The sequence below is a fragment of the Podarcis filfolensis genome, assembly GCF_964270895.1.
Source record: "Podarcis filfolensis genome assembly, chromosome: 13".
Classification (NCBI taxonomy): Eukaryota; Metazoa; Chordata; class Lepidosauria; order Squamata; family Lacertidae; genus Podarcis; species Podarcis filfolensis.
In genome coordinates, this window is record NC_139615.1 from 31086569 (window position 1) to 31099513 (window position 12945).

At 44.7% G+C, this 12945-nt stretch overlaps 1 protein-coding gene across 23 annotated transcripts in view; it reads left to right on the top strand.

Moving 5' to 3' along the window:
• Positions 1 to 12945, top strand: part of SRCIN1 (SRC kinase signaling inhibitor 1) — a 321699-nt gene that overhangs the window by 224548 nt on the left and 84206 nt on the right. The window contains exon 1 of one of the 23 annotated variants that reach the window (XM_083582356.1): positions 6569 to 6831. The exons of 19 other annotated variants lie outside the window; for them this stretch is intronic. The gene's annotated coding sequence lies outside the window, so the exon portion shown is untranslated. Of the gene's footprint in view, positions 1 to 6568; positions 6832 to 8228; positions 8607 to 12945 lie in introns of those variants that run through there. 3 more of the 23 variants (XM_083582361.1, XM_083582360.1, XM_083582359.1) reach the window with 3 other exon arrangements.

Genomic DNA, 12945 nt, shown 5'->3' on the forward strand with positions numbered 1-12945 from the left:
TTTGACATTTGCTTGGAACTGCTGGGAGATATGATCTTCAGGCTTGAGGTAGATTGCCATCTTAGCTCTTCCTCTCTTTCCCATTTACTAATCCTAGCGAGGCACTGGAAACCCTGAGCAGGTGTCTGGAGACGGTTTTGGAACAGACCAGGGCAAACAAATGGCAGCTTGATCTAGAAAAGATGTAGGTACTCTGGGTTAGGAAGTCGACTCATCTGGATGGAGGTTTGCAACCAGTTTTGGATGGGGCTGCACTCCCCCTCAAGGCTGCGGCTTTGGGATTTTCCCAGGCTCAGCACATGTCTATGGAGAAGGAGCAGATGCCTTTGGTGGCTGGGAATGCTTTTTACCAGCTTAGGCTGGTTCACCAGCTGTGACCCTGTCTCGAGAAAGCAGAGCTTGCCTCAGTTTACACCCACGTGCCTTGCTTACATCTAGACGAGACTGTTATTGCATTCTGCTCTGCGTGGGACTGAAGATGGTTCTGAAACTTCAACGGGTACGCAATCCATCTGGTCAGCATTCATAACGTATAGCACAGACCAATAGGATGCCCTCCAGATGTCGTATGTGAAGCAGCAGCCATAAGTGGCTTCAGATGTCTTGTAGAGACTTAGCTTTTCACGCAGGCTTTCCCTGACCCATAAGACTGGAACCTGTTTTAAATCTCTGAACCTTCTGAGTTTCTGTTTCATGTGTTCGCGGTTTTTCCGTGCGCTTCAACTGTCCTGATTTGAGTGGGACATCCCGGAATTACAGAAGCCACCCCGGTTTCTGGTTGAACCCTGAGATAGCTTGTTTTGGTTCTCACTAGAGCGCAGCCCCGAAAGACACACGTCCCAATTTTCCTCTGTGGGATGTTGGAGGGTATGGTTTTTTTTCTGTTTTGCTGGCTTGAGGTTGTGTTTCTGTTTTAATGCTTTCATGATGCATTGGTTGTTTTTTAGACTGCAGAGATTTTTTTATATATATTAAAGAACTAAGCAATACATAAATGCTTTTAACTAACTAAATAAGATCAAATATTGTGGACTACATCTCCCATCAGCCCCATGGCACCATGTTAACTAACCCTGACACTAATACCCAGTTTTGCATGTGTTCATTCATAAACCCACCCTGCCTTATTAAGCTGCCTTTGGCTTTGAAAAATCTGCACAAAATTCACATTTAAATACATCATTTGTATGCATCAAATGTATGCATTTCTAAATGTATCCTAACATATGCATTGTTATCACATATTGGTGCGATAGTTTGAGCCAAGAACTGCACTGGAGACTGGGGAGAAGTGTGAAATTTGAAGGATAATTATGTTCTGATCCTCACTTAAGTCCAGGAGATGTGGATTAAGCCAGTTCCCACTGGAATTCAGTTCCCACGGGAACTGAATTCTTCAAGTGCTGCTTGTGGGTAGTGATTCGGCAATCTTTCTTGGAGACATTTCCACCGTCAGTGATCCTTCTTACTGAGAAAGCTTTGATAGGCTTCTAAGGGCCCCCCAGTCTTCCCCAGAACAACATTTGAAAATCACTGCCCTGTACCTTAAGAACTAGAAACATGTTTTTGTTTTGAAAGGATTACATCTTTCACTTTTGTCCACGCTGCTTCTTTCAATAAGCTTATTTAGAAAGGGGAGAGGAGATGCATCCAACTTCAGCTGTCAGGGCAGGGCTTTGAGGCAGAGGTCCAGAGTCCTGCTCAGCAGAAAGAGCAGGAGGGATCCCAAATGCAGCATGGCCAGCTCACCACATTTGGAAGTAAGCGAAGCAATGCATATTACTGTCTAAAAAGGGCTCCTCCATAAATTCATTAAGTCCTGAGCTTAAAACTACGTAACTGGAGTCTGTTTCTCTATGCAACTAAGGGGCAGCCTGAATGGAATATGGCCAGAAATGGAGGGGGCAGCAGTGGCAGATGAAAATGATGCAATATGCCGAATTGGCGAGCCTAACCAACAGAATAAGAGATCCAGAGGAAAGGCTATTTAAGGAAGATTGGAAAACGTTTGTAGAATATTGGAAGAATCATTGTCAACAGGTTAAAACGCTAGCAGGATTACTGTGGAGGGACTGTAAGATAATTAAAAATTTTGGGTAAATGATATACAATGAACTAAAAAAAGCATTTTTAAAAAATTGATAAAAAACCAGAAGCTTTTTTGTTAGGTATTTTAGGACAAGAGTTGTCAAAAGAAAAAAAAGACATTATTAATGTATGCTACAACAGTGGCAAGAATCTTAATAGCTCAAAATTGGAAGACCGGAGAAGTACCATCAAAAGCACAATGGCAAGAAAAGTTGATGAACTACGCAGAGTTAGCAAAGTTAACGGACAAACTACGTGAAAAGGACAATAGTGACTTTGAAAAAGAATGGGAACTCTTTACAATATATTTGCAGAAACAACACAAAGAAATGGTCCAGCTGGTAGGATTTAAATAAACATTTACAATTTTATTTACAGAGAACAAGAAGCATAACAATGTGATAACATAATATTGTATATAAACAGCAGAATTTATCAGAAATGGTAGTTGAGGGAAGTCAACAGGAAGGGGGGGGAAATTGGAAAATGTATGTTTAACAGTGATATTGGATATTTGTTTTGAGAAAAGAAAATTAATAAAAAAATATTTTAAAAAAAACGTTAGCAGGATTAAATTCAGCAGTAATAATTGCGTTGAGATAAAATGAGAAAGGAAAAACGCGGAGTAATTAGAATACACAGCAGCGAGGGGTAATCGGCAGGAACCATTGAAGCAGGAGGAAGGGAAGTCGATATTTAGTTTAATGTTTTGCTTTGTGTATGTGATTATGAAAAATTATAAATAAAATTAATTAAATAAGGCTCCGCTATTGGATGCACCAGAACCTTTACCTTCTGATGAGAGCATGCAGAGCAGAACTTTCAGATCTTTTCTGCGCCAGGGCTAGACACATTCACACACCTGAAGCAAGGTGTGAACCCCCACCCCACCCCACTGTGGTCCTGAGCATGTTTATATCTTTAATATAGGTAGAGAGGGAAGGGCTAGAGGCAGACTAATAGTGCCCACCTGCTGGAATCTGACAGCTTGTTGTGACTAATGTGGGGTAAGAGGAAATGTGAGCCAATGGCACAGCTTTCCGCAGCTCTGGAAGAGGAAAGGAGCACATCACCTCTAGAAGCGGAGTCGGCTGCCACAGAGCAAGCTGTGCTTTTGGCACAAAGCAGCCGCGCAGGCCTGGCAGCTGCAGGATATTGTGGCTCCGAGGAGAGTGTCACCTGCAGCAAGCAGAGAGTGAGTCTGAGTGGCTCATTTCCAGGTGTGTCCTGATGTCACCATTTGAATAGCGCAAGGGAGCTCGGCGAAGGGACCGCACATCTGGCGCTCTGCGCTTGCTGCCTGGCGATGGGGTTTCCAAGGCAACAGGGCAAATCCCAGACCAGAGCATTCCATGTGACACCTCACTGTCGGGATGAGGATAGGCTGTGTGCAGGAACTCACTTGTGGCTGTAGTTGCATGTACAACCCTGTTTGCTCTGCGTGCATTGTGATTCCACCCTCATTTTAGGAACATAATCCATAATCCATTAGCCATAATCCATATCTATGCTGTATCTAGTCTGTCATTTCTTGTGAAATACTGTTTTGGTACATCCCCCCCACACCCCAACCAGCTTCAGCCCAAATTGAGAAAATGAGCAACCTATCTGCATTTTAAGCTGGTGGTGTGTACACCTAAATAAAAAAAATAAAAAAAATGTCCAGTAGCACCTTAGAGACCAACCAAGTTTGTTCTGGGTATAAGCTTTTGTGTGCATGCACACTTCTTCAGATGTGTACACAGCCTGTGATGCATTTGCAAAAAGAGACTGGCTTTTCCAGCATCTTAAATGCTTCGGAGCATTTGTGCTCTTGCGCAACGAACCTGCTTCTCCCCCCAAAAACAGACTTCTTGTGGTAAGGAGAGTGTCAGGGAAATAAATGCACAGTGAAAAGTGTGGGTCAACCATTGCTTAAGGCAAGGTTGTCTTAAGTTCCCCGCAGACAAATCAGGAGGAATGATCAATACGTGGAAGGGACCTAGGTGGGCCATTGGTGTGATCAAGTAGGCCTGATATATTCTTATGTGTTTGCTACAGGTTTTCTTCCTGCATGCCTAATAGCTTGATGTGAGTTTGGGGATCATTGTGCTGCTTGTGTGTGCATATATCTGTATGTCTGGAACAGAGTTGGGATGTAGCTGGCAAGGAAGATAGGACTGTTTGTTACATGGCTTGTAAGAAGGAGTCAGGTGTGTGTGTGTCCCCAGAGGTGCACTGTTTGCTCTGGAGAACCAATTCTCCTTTGTGGACTCGCGTTCTCTGGTGGTGTGCTCCTTCATACGCAACATGTAAATAAAAGGCATCATAACTACATGCCCCTCCCATAGGACACTAAATCCTGTAGCTTTCCTCCACCTCAGACTTCCCACTATTGGGGGAATTGGGGGATACATAACAGAATTTCCTTAGAGCTGGCAGTTAAGCTTCAGAAAGCTGTGCTGATGCATACTTCATCTGTCATGGAAACCTCACGACAGCCTAGAAGCTGAAGGTACATTCTGGATTACTGGGGCAACCCATTCCACTTGGAGAAGTGTGGAATGATCAGAAGGCTTTTGGCATTTCCCAACTGCTTTCCAGCTGCTAAACTTCTTTTCTTTTCTTTTCTTTTCTTTTCTTTTCTTTTCTTTTCTTCTCTTCTCTTCTCTTCTCTTCTCTTCTCTTCTCTTCTCTTTTTTCGCTTCTGCTGCTTCTTTTTAACGCTCTGCCTTTCTTTGCATTTGCCGCATCAGATGCCTTCAAAGAAAGCAGTTGCCCAATGATTCACCAGGGAAAGGATTTTCTGCTTTTATAGATTTCACACTGTGTAGATCGTGATGCCTCTTCCCACACACCCTCCCTAACATGATGAAATCTGATAGGCTTCTGGGGCTGCCCAGTCTGGCTTCTGATGGATGGAGCTGTGTTGTAAAATAGCACGAGACTGCGCAGTTAAGGTGTCAGTATGAAAACATCAATTCTACATGGAACTATGATTTGGGGTGCGGGTTAAAACCTTTGCCGACCACGAATCAGCATCCCTTTTTGCAGCCCTAATGGCACATCTTCCTTCCAAGACAGGGAGGGATGGAGGGAGCTATGTTCGTTTGCAAATGCTCAAGGGGAATCTGGAATTAAAGAACTACAGCAGTCAGCCCTGAGTTGTGCTAATCTTAACCTACAAGGGATTTCACTTGGGGCCACATGGCTGGATGTTCAGCCTCCTGTATATGAAGCATAATCTCTATGAGTATGAATCCAGTTTGAAACGGGTCGATGGAACAGCCTCCCATCGGCTCTGGGAAGGATATTGCACTGAACTGTTTCCTCAATATGTGCTTCAGGCATTAAGCATTGTTGTGTCTGAAACTACTGGGTTTGATTCCCTACCCCCCTAGAATCTCTTTGTGTTATCCTGGAGGTTCGCAACTATTTCCTTTTGCCTTGCCATCATTTAGAACAGGGCTGTGTGTGTGTGTAATAATGGATATTATCTTCTGCTTTTGCCTAGACCTGGATTAGTGATTGTATATGAAGTTTTGATGTACCTTCCCAGTTATGATATATCAAACACATTCTGATGGTCTGTTGTTAGGACGTTGCCCTTCTGTTGGAAAGATCCCCATCTGGGTTTCTTTCACTCATATATTGTCATAAGGACACTGAAAAAGGGGAGGAGGAAAGGGGATGGTGGGGTCTGGGAATCCAAAGGGTGTACAATTATAATCTGTTTTTTTTTATTTTGTCTGGTTATTAGTATGAAAATTGGGGAATTCGTGGAAGGGAATTTGGGTCGACTTTAGAAAAAGGTTTGAGCACTGAGGTACAAATATTGATGTCTATAAGTTAAAATTGGTCTTTTTAAAATGAATTAAATATAAAAAGGTTAAAAATTGGGGATAGGAACTTGTTGAACTAACAACTTGAATTGGAATACAAGAAGGGGAGGTGTGGGGAAGTCAGGGAAATATGGTATTGAAAATATGGAATTGTAAACCCTATGTGTTTTTTTTTAATTTTTGTGTTTTTTCTTTTTTTGATTTTTTGTATTAATGTGGAAAATTTTAATAAATATCTAAATTTTAAAAAAAAAATTAAAAAGGGGAGGAGGATCACAGCGAGAGGTGTGGCCGTGATTGGTGCACACTGGGACAAACTGAATATGGGGAAGGGAGGGTTAGGGTACTTAGGAGGTATTCAAGGCACACATCAGAGGATGTTGAGGGGGTAGTAAACAGTTCACAGGATCCAAAGGCAGGAGACAACCTCACCAGAAGCAGAGGTGCCCCTGTCTCCATGGATACTGTGGGCTCTGAGGCGTCAGTGCACTCCAGGAGATTAAGGCAGGCAAGGGAACCCAGCCCAGCTCACTAGTAGATCAGGTGGAGAACATGGGACCCGTTAGCTCTGGGAGGAAGTTGTGGTCACTCAGTTGGTTTAGGCTCAGGGCATGACAGGATCACATGCTTTGTCAAGCAAGCTCAGGTGCATCAGTCAAGGATAAGGGGGAAGCAAGGCAGAGACTCTATGTCTGCTCAACTTTCTCTGTTGATGGGCCATGGCCTGGCTGCTTTGGGAACTCCACTGGACTGTGACTTCAGGACTGACCCAAGGTGTTCCAACTCTGGATCTTCTGCAGAGGAGGGAACCTGACCTTACAGTTTGACTTCAGACCTTGCATGTTGTATTGGACCTGGACCACTATCTGACCATTTGTACTGTCAGACTACTCTCTGGTGTTGCTTTTGGGACTCTGAATGCGTAAGTAGCAGGACTTACCTCCGGGTACACAGAGATTCAGGACATTTTTAATGCAGATTTTACATTTGTGTGTGTGTGTGTGTGTGTGTGTGTGTGTATATATATATATATATATATATATATATATATATATATATATATACTGTTATCTTACACACAGACACAGTGGTACCTTGGGTTAAGTACTTAATTCGTTCTGGAGGTCCGTTCTTAACCTGAAACTGTTCTTAACCTGAAGCACCACTTTAGCTAATGGGGCCTTCTGGTGCCGCCGCAGCCCGATTTCTGTTCTCATCCTGAAGCAAAGTTCTTAACCCGAGGTACTATTTCTGGGTTAGCGGAGTCTGTAACCTGAAGCGTATGTAACCTGAAGCGTATGTAACCCGAGGTCCTACTATATATATATATATATATATATATATATATTTGCACTCATTACTTGGCTGGAGAACCGTGTTGCGAAATCCAGAGACGTGTGAATGTTGAGGCATGGCTGTGCTTCTGTTCACATATTGTTTCACAAATTGTGGATTAGGTATAAAGGTAAAGGTAAAGGGACCCCTGACCGTTGGGTCCAGTCGCGGATGACTCTGGGGTTGCGGCTCTCATCTCGCTTTATTGGCTGAGGGAGCTGGCGTACAGCTTCCGGGCCATGTGGCCAGCTTGACTAAGCTGCTTCTGGCAAAGCAGAGCAGCGCACGGAAATGCCGTTTACCTTCCCGACGGAGTGGTACCTATTTATCTACTTGCACTTTGATGTGCTTTTGAACTGCTAGGTTGGCAGGAGCAGGGACCGAGCAACAGGAGCTCACCCCGTCACGGGGATTCGAACCGCCGACCTTCTGATCGGCAAGCCCTAGGCTCTGTGGTTTAACCCACAGCGCCACCCGCGTCCCTGTGGATTAGGTATATTTGCCCTTAAATGCAAGCTGGATTGAATTTCTACAATCCACCCCCCCCATCCCTAGTTGTGTATGACTAAACCCTCTGTACTTGTAAGGATACCTCAAGTTTTATTTATTGATCAATCCAAATCTGAAAAGTTTCCTTATGCATCAGAAGATTCTTCTGGTGCTCTGGAAAACTCCCACAGCCACGGCCCCTCCCTCAGCCCCCTATACCCTTCCCAATAGCAGCTGAAAAGTTGGGAGCAAACTTTGCCCAGTGGGGTGGGGGTGCTGCCATTTGGTGACCACTTAGAGGCTGCCTTTAAAGGAGGATTATGCTGGATTAATCCAGATCAGTGTTCCAGCATCAAGGTTTTAATTCATTTGCCAAATGACCGCTCAATCTAGCTATGTCTGGCTCTGCCACTAGCTTCCCTCAAAGCCTGTATGCCTTCCCTCATCTCTGCCCATAGAACTTTGTGGCCCCGGGGGCGATACATGGAGTTATCCCACCAGCAAAATTCCCTGGTAGGCATCCGGTGGGAACTGCACAGATTGACTTCTTGGCATCTTCTTCAAAGGGATGCTCTCCAACCACACGGGAGATGGTTTCCCTGCCAGCCCTCCGGCTGCCTTGAACGCATTCCAGGCTGTTACCTTAGCAAAATGTGACGGAACTGGCTGTGAAGGAGGGATGACCGGGGATCCCACGGCAGCTGCTGGACATTGTTCAGCGACCGGGTGCCACTTGCTAGTGGCTTTGCTGAAGAACTGTGTCTGCTGAGAGATGCCAAGGAGCCCCAGCTTGTGAAAGTCACCCTTTGGGACAGGAGAAAAGAAGCTGTGCACCCTTCAGATGCAGGGTCAGAGAAGTGTTACCGTCATGGGGTGGGTGAGATGGGGGCTTTGTTACTGATGTCTTGTTTTGTTTTGGGGGTTCTTGGGTTGGCTCTTGAGGTCTCAGTGGTGATTCATTGGGACTGTGATTACTGCTACTAACATGCCTTTGCTTGGAACGCTTAAAAGATTTGCAGGTATCCAACATAACATTTCACTTTTCGTTTTACTTTCGGATTACGTATTATAGTGACCGGGATGGGATGGCGAAACCAGAGTTTGTGGCAAAACCTTAGTGACCAGATTCAGTGCAAGTGGAAAGACAATTTCTTTGTCTTTATTTGGGTGGCTCAATGTTCAGAGCTGTGAACACAAAATTTTGAATTCTGCAGTTTGGGGCAGGGATGCAGGGAAGAACACGAATCTGAGCCGCATAACTGGTATTTCTGTTCAGTGCAAATTGAAAGTTTGTATCCAGTGTTTTATTTATTGGTTGGTTCAGATGTATTGCTTTGGCATTTCCAAAGTTGTCATTCGTTGGTTTGTTTGTTTGCAATTGGGGGGCATGGGCTATTTTTTGGGGCGTGGGTTGATTGACCCATGTTTTGGCTTTGCTGAGGAGGTGCTTGATATTTTTCTATATACAGTAGTGGAGAGCTGTGTGTTTGAGTGGATTGAAAGCACTGTAGCAGTAAAGGAAAATTGGATAGGGATATGTTAAACAAATAGTGGAAGACGTGTCTTTGGCATGTTTCCATGACTATAGAACTTCTGTTTTGTGTGTGTGGAGGTGGGGGGTTTGAAAATGAGAGGGGAAACTGGGCAGAGATGAGAGGAAGGGGTTGTAGTGGGTGGGTGATTTTGGTGGTAAAGTGCTTGAAGCCATTCAGTAACTCTGGGCTTTTGCTCAGGGAAGCGTGATCTTCCCTTCCAGGGGGACAGTATTTCTTCCAAGCTAGGGCCTGTGGCTGTTCTGCAGATCAGGAGACAAGAGCAAATTAACACTTGGCTTGGAATAGCTACCTCTACCAGAAAAAAAGGCATCAAACCATTCCCCCCCCTCTCTCTCCCTGCAAGTTCCCTTGATTTGTCAGCTGCTGCTGCATCAGTTTACATACCTCTAGGGACGTGGACTGATTTGAATGTGCATTTATGACAACGGGTGGAATTCTTAGATCACTACGGAGTGCAATCCAAAAGCATCAGTTGATTTGACGGCTGCTTGATTTCATTGACTGTGTGGTATATCTGGCTTTTAGCAAGTGGTCATGGCTGCTCCCAGACTGGCTGTGTTGCAGGTGGGATTCAATCATAAAACGACAAATTTCGGTAACACAGTCAAAGTGGATTTGCCTCTGTTGCACAGCGAAACCACTCCTCCTTCAAAATGTACTTTTTTTAAAAGTAAGGAAAGTGACGTGAAAATATACAGGGAAATGTGGGATACCAGTTGCTTGATGCACTGTTGTATAACCTCTGTGCAGACAAATCTGAATTAATGCTCAATGAAGAGCGGCATTGTTATATAACTGCCATGCAAACTTTATGGGAAGAAATCTGGACTACAGCTCAATGAGTAGGTCATCTGGAAAAGCCCAGAGGAATGGGAGGCAGAAATTGGGCAGCGCTTTAAATAAAGAAATAAAGAAATAAAGAAAATAAGACTATGAGCAGAACTCAATTTGAGCTAAAATTGAACTTCACCACCACTTTTCCACTCCATGGTGTGGCTGCGTTGCTACAACACGGCACACAGACATTTAGCAGCTGAATGATTCTCCTGCCACTGATATCTCCAGGCCAGGAAAAGCTTTGACCACTAAACTTCTGTATGTCACGCTGCTGCTAAAGGTACAGGAGCCCTGCTAGATAAAAGGTGACAACCCTAAGATACACCCCCTCCCCTTGAAATGGTTCTGTGTCCCTGCCCCTCCCCATGGAAAACCAGAAAGCTTTCCCCAGACATGGCTGAGAATGTCGGTGCCTGAAACCCTGCCTCTAAACATTGGAGTGTGAAACATAGAGACAAGAATTCCGGACAGGATGGCTTGGCTTGAGGACAGGCACCTCTTGGGGGCGGAATGCGTGGAAGAGTTGGATTTATGGGTTCAAGCAGGGGAAAGGGGGGGTGTGTATACTAAGGAGGGACTTAGGTTGGGCAGAGCTTCTGTGCAGTGCAAAATAATTTGGAGTCCTCGTCCCTTCATCTGCCTCATACCTCCCTTCCACTTCTGTTCCCAAGCCAATTTTGAAGCCTCCAGCAACAAAATATTCGAGACGGCAGAGTTGGCAAGCGTAATATCGGCTGACATAGTGGTGCAGCAATGTGGGGGTAGGGAAAGGGGAGACAGGCACATGGGGAGGCGGCATCAGAAAAACTGCCTTATCTAACCAGGCAGATATAATGAAGTTGTTTCTCAGCAGGCACAATAAAGGGATTGTTGCATGGGATTAGAGAATTGCTTAATTGTGTCAGGGTGTCTTCCTCCTCCCTTTCTGGGTCCTCCTGAGAAGCTGCTGCTGCTGCTGCTGCTGCTGCTGCTGCTTCTTCTTCTTCTTCTTCTTCTTCTTCTTCTTCTTCTTCTTCTTCTTCTTCTTCTTCTTCTTCTTCTTCTCCTTTTCATGTTTACATGAAAAATAGCCCAGTGCAGGGGAATGGAGATGGTTTTTTTCTGAGAAGAAAGAAGCTGTAGAGCCTCGAGCCTCCCTTGGCGGTTGTGTCCTCTGACTTTGAGGCTCTACTCTCTCTGATGTGATCATGTGGGCTGGCTTCAGTTATTCTGGACTGTACCACTTCAAAGTGCATGTGTGCACGTCAGCTGGTGCTTCCAGACATGGACAATTTAGCAGCACCCAATAATGCATGTTCTACTTTAAAACTAAAATTGCTATTCTGTTGTTGTTGTTGTTGTTGTTGTTGTTGTTGTTGTTGTTGTTGTTGTTGTTGTATCATCATCGCCACTTTGTAGCTTAGTTCTTATTTCCACAGCACCAAATGTTGTGCCGGGAAATTTTCATTTGGGTGGGTGGAGGTTAAACCCACTCGCTCTGCCATCCACTGCACTCCTGATTCTGATCCCCATTGCAAGGCCAGACTACTGGGAAAGGGAAAATGATAGATCTGCTTCCTAGACAGGAGAGATGGACAATAGAGAAGGAAATAGCTCTATACAGGCCGTGACCAACCAGGAACACTATTGAACAGACCACTTGCACCTGGGTAAACTGCAATATAGTCTGAGCTTTGGGTGCATGGGAAAATGGAAACTGAACGTGGAAAGCATGAGAGGAATGTGTTTTGATTGCACCGTCATGCAGACGCCCTGTAAAAAGCGAGTAAATAAAATTTGGCTACAGTATTCTGCAGTGTGGAAGCACCCAGGGTTTATTATTTTGATTGCTCCCCCACATAAAAGTTCCCAGCATGCAGTACACACAGGGAGAGAGCTATGCCAAAACCGTGTGCTAATGTGCTAATTCAGGGATTGCATAAGCACAGAGCATTCCAATATCACTTGTAGCCGAGTAAGATTGTCTTCCATGAACACAGTTTTAACAGTGAGTCTGTAAGTGACTGTGGAGGCCAGTTCTAGATCCGCATGTCCTTCCACAGTGGTTTTCGGGTGGGAGTTGATTATGGTGAGGGTTTGCCAAGCGTGCCTTCCTCTTAGGATGCTTCTCCCTTTTGTCCTGAGTTTGAGCATCTTCAAAGCCCACAACACCTTTGGTAAAGGCTGTTTTGCAATTGGAGCGCTCACAGGCCAGTGTTCCCCAGTTGTCGGTGTTTATACTACATTTTTAAATATTTGCCTTGAGAGAGTCTTTAAAGCTCTTTTGTTGACCACCAGCATTACGCTTTCCATTTTTAAATTCAGAATAGAGTTGTTGCTTTGGAAGACCATAATCAGGCATCCGCACAACATGACCAGTCCAACGAAGTTGATGTTGAACAATCATTGCTTCAACGCTGGTGATCTTTGCTTCTTCCAGTACACTGACATTAGTTCACCTGTCTTCCCAAGTGATGTGGTGCCCTGAAGTGGTACAGTCCAGTGTTCTGCCACCTCAAGTCCCCTTAGGAACATAGGATGCTGTATTATACTGAGTCAGACTATTGGTCCATCTAGCTCAGCATTGTTTGCTGTGACTGGCAGCGGCTCCCCAGGGTTTCCAAGAAGGGAGATTCCCATCCCTACCTGGACATGCCAGGGCTGAACCTTGGACTTTCTGCATTCAAAGCAGACGTTCTACCCCAGAGCTATAGCCCTTCCCATTTTGATTTTTAACTTTACTGTGTGGAACCTGCTGCATTGTCGCTGCTTTTCACGGAGCAAAGGTAACACAAGTAGCTCCAAGCCTCATGGAAGCAGCTCACACTATGGCTTTAAGC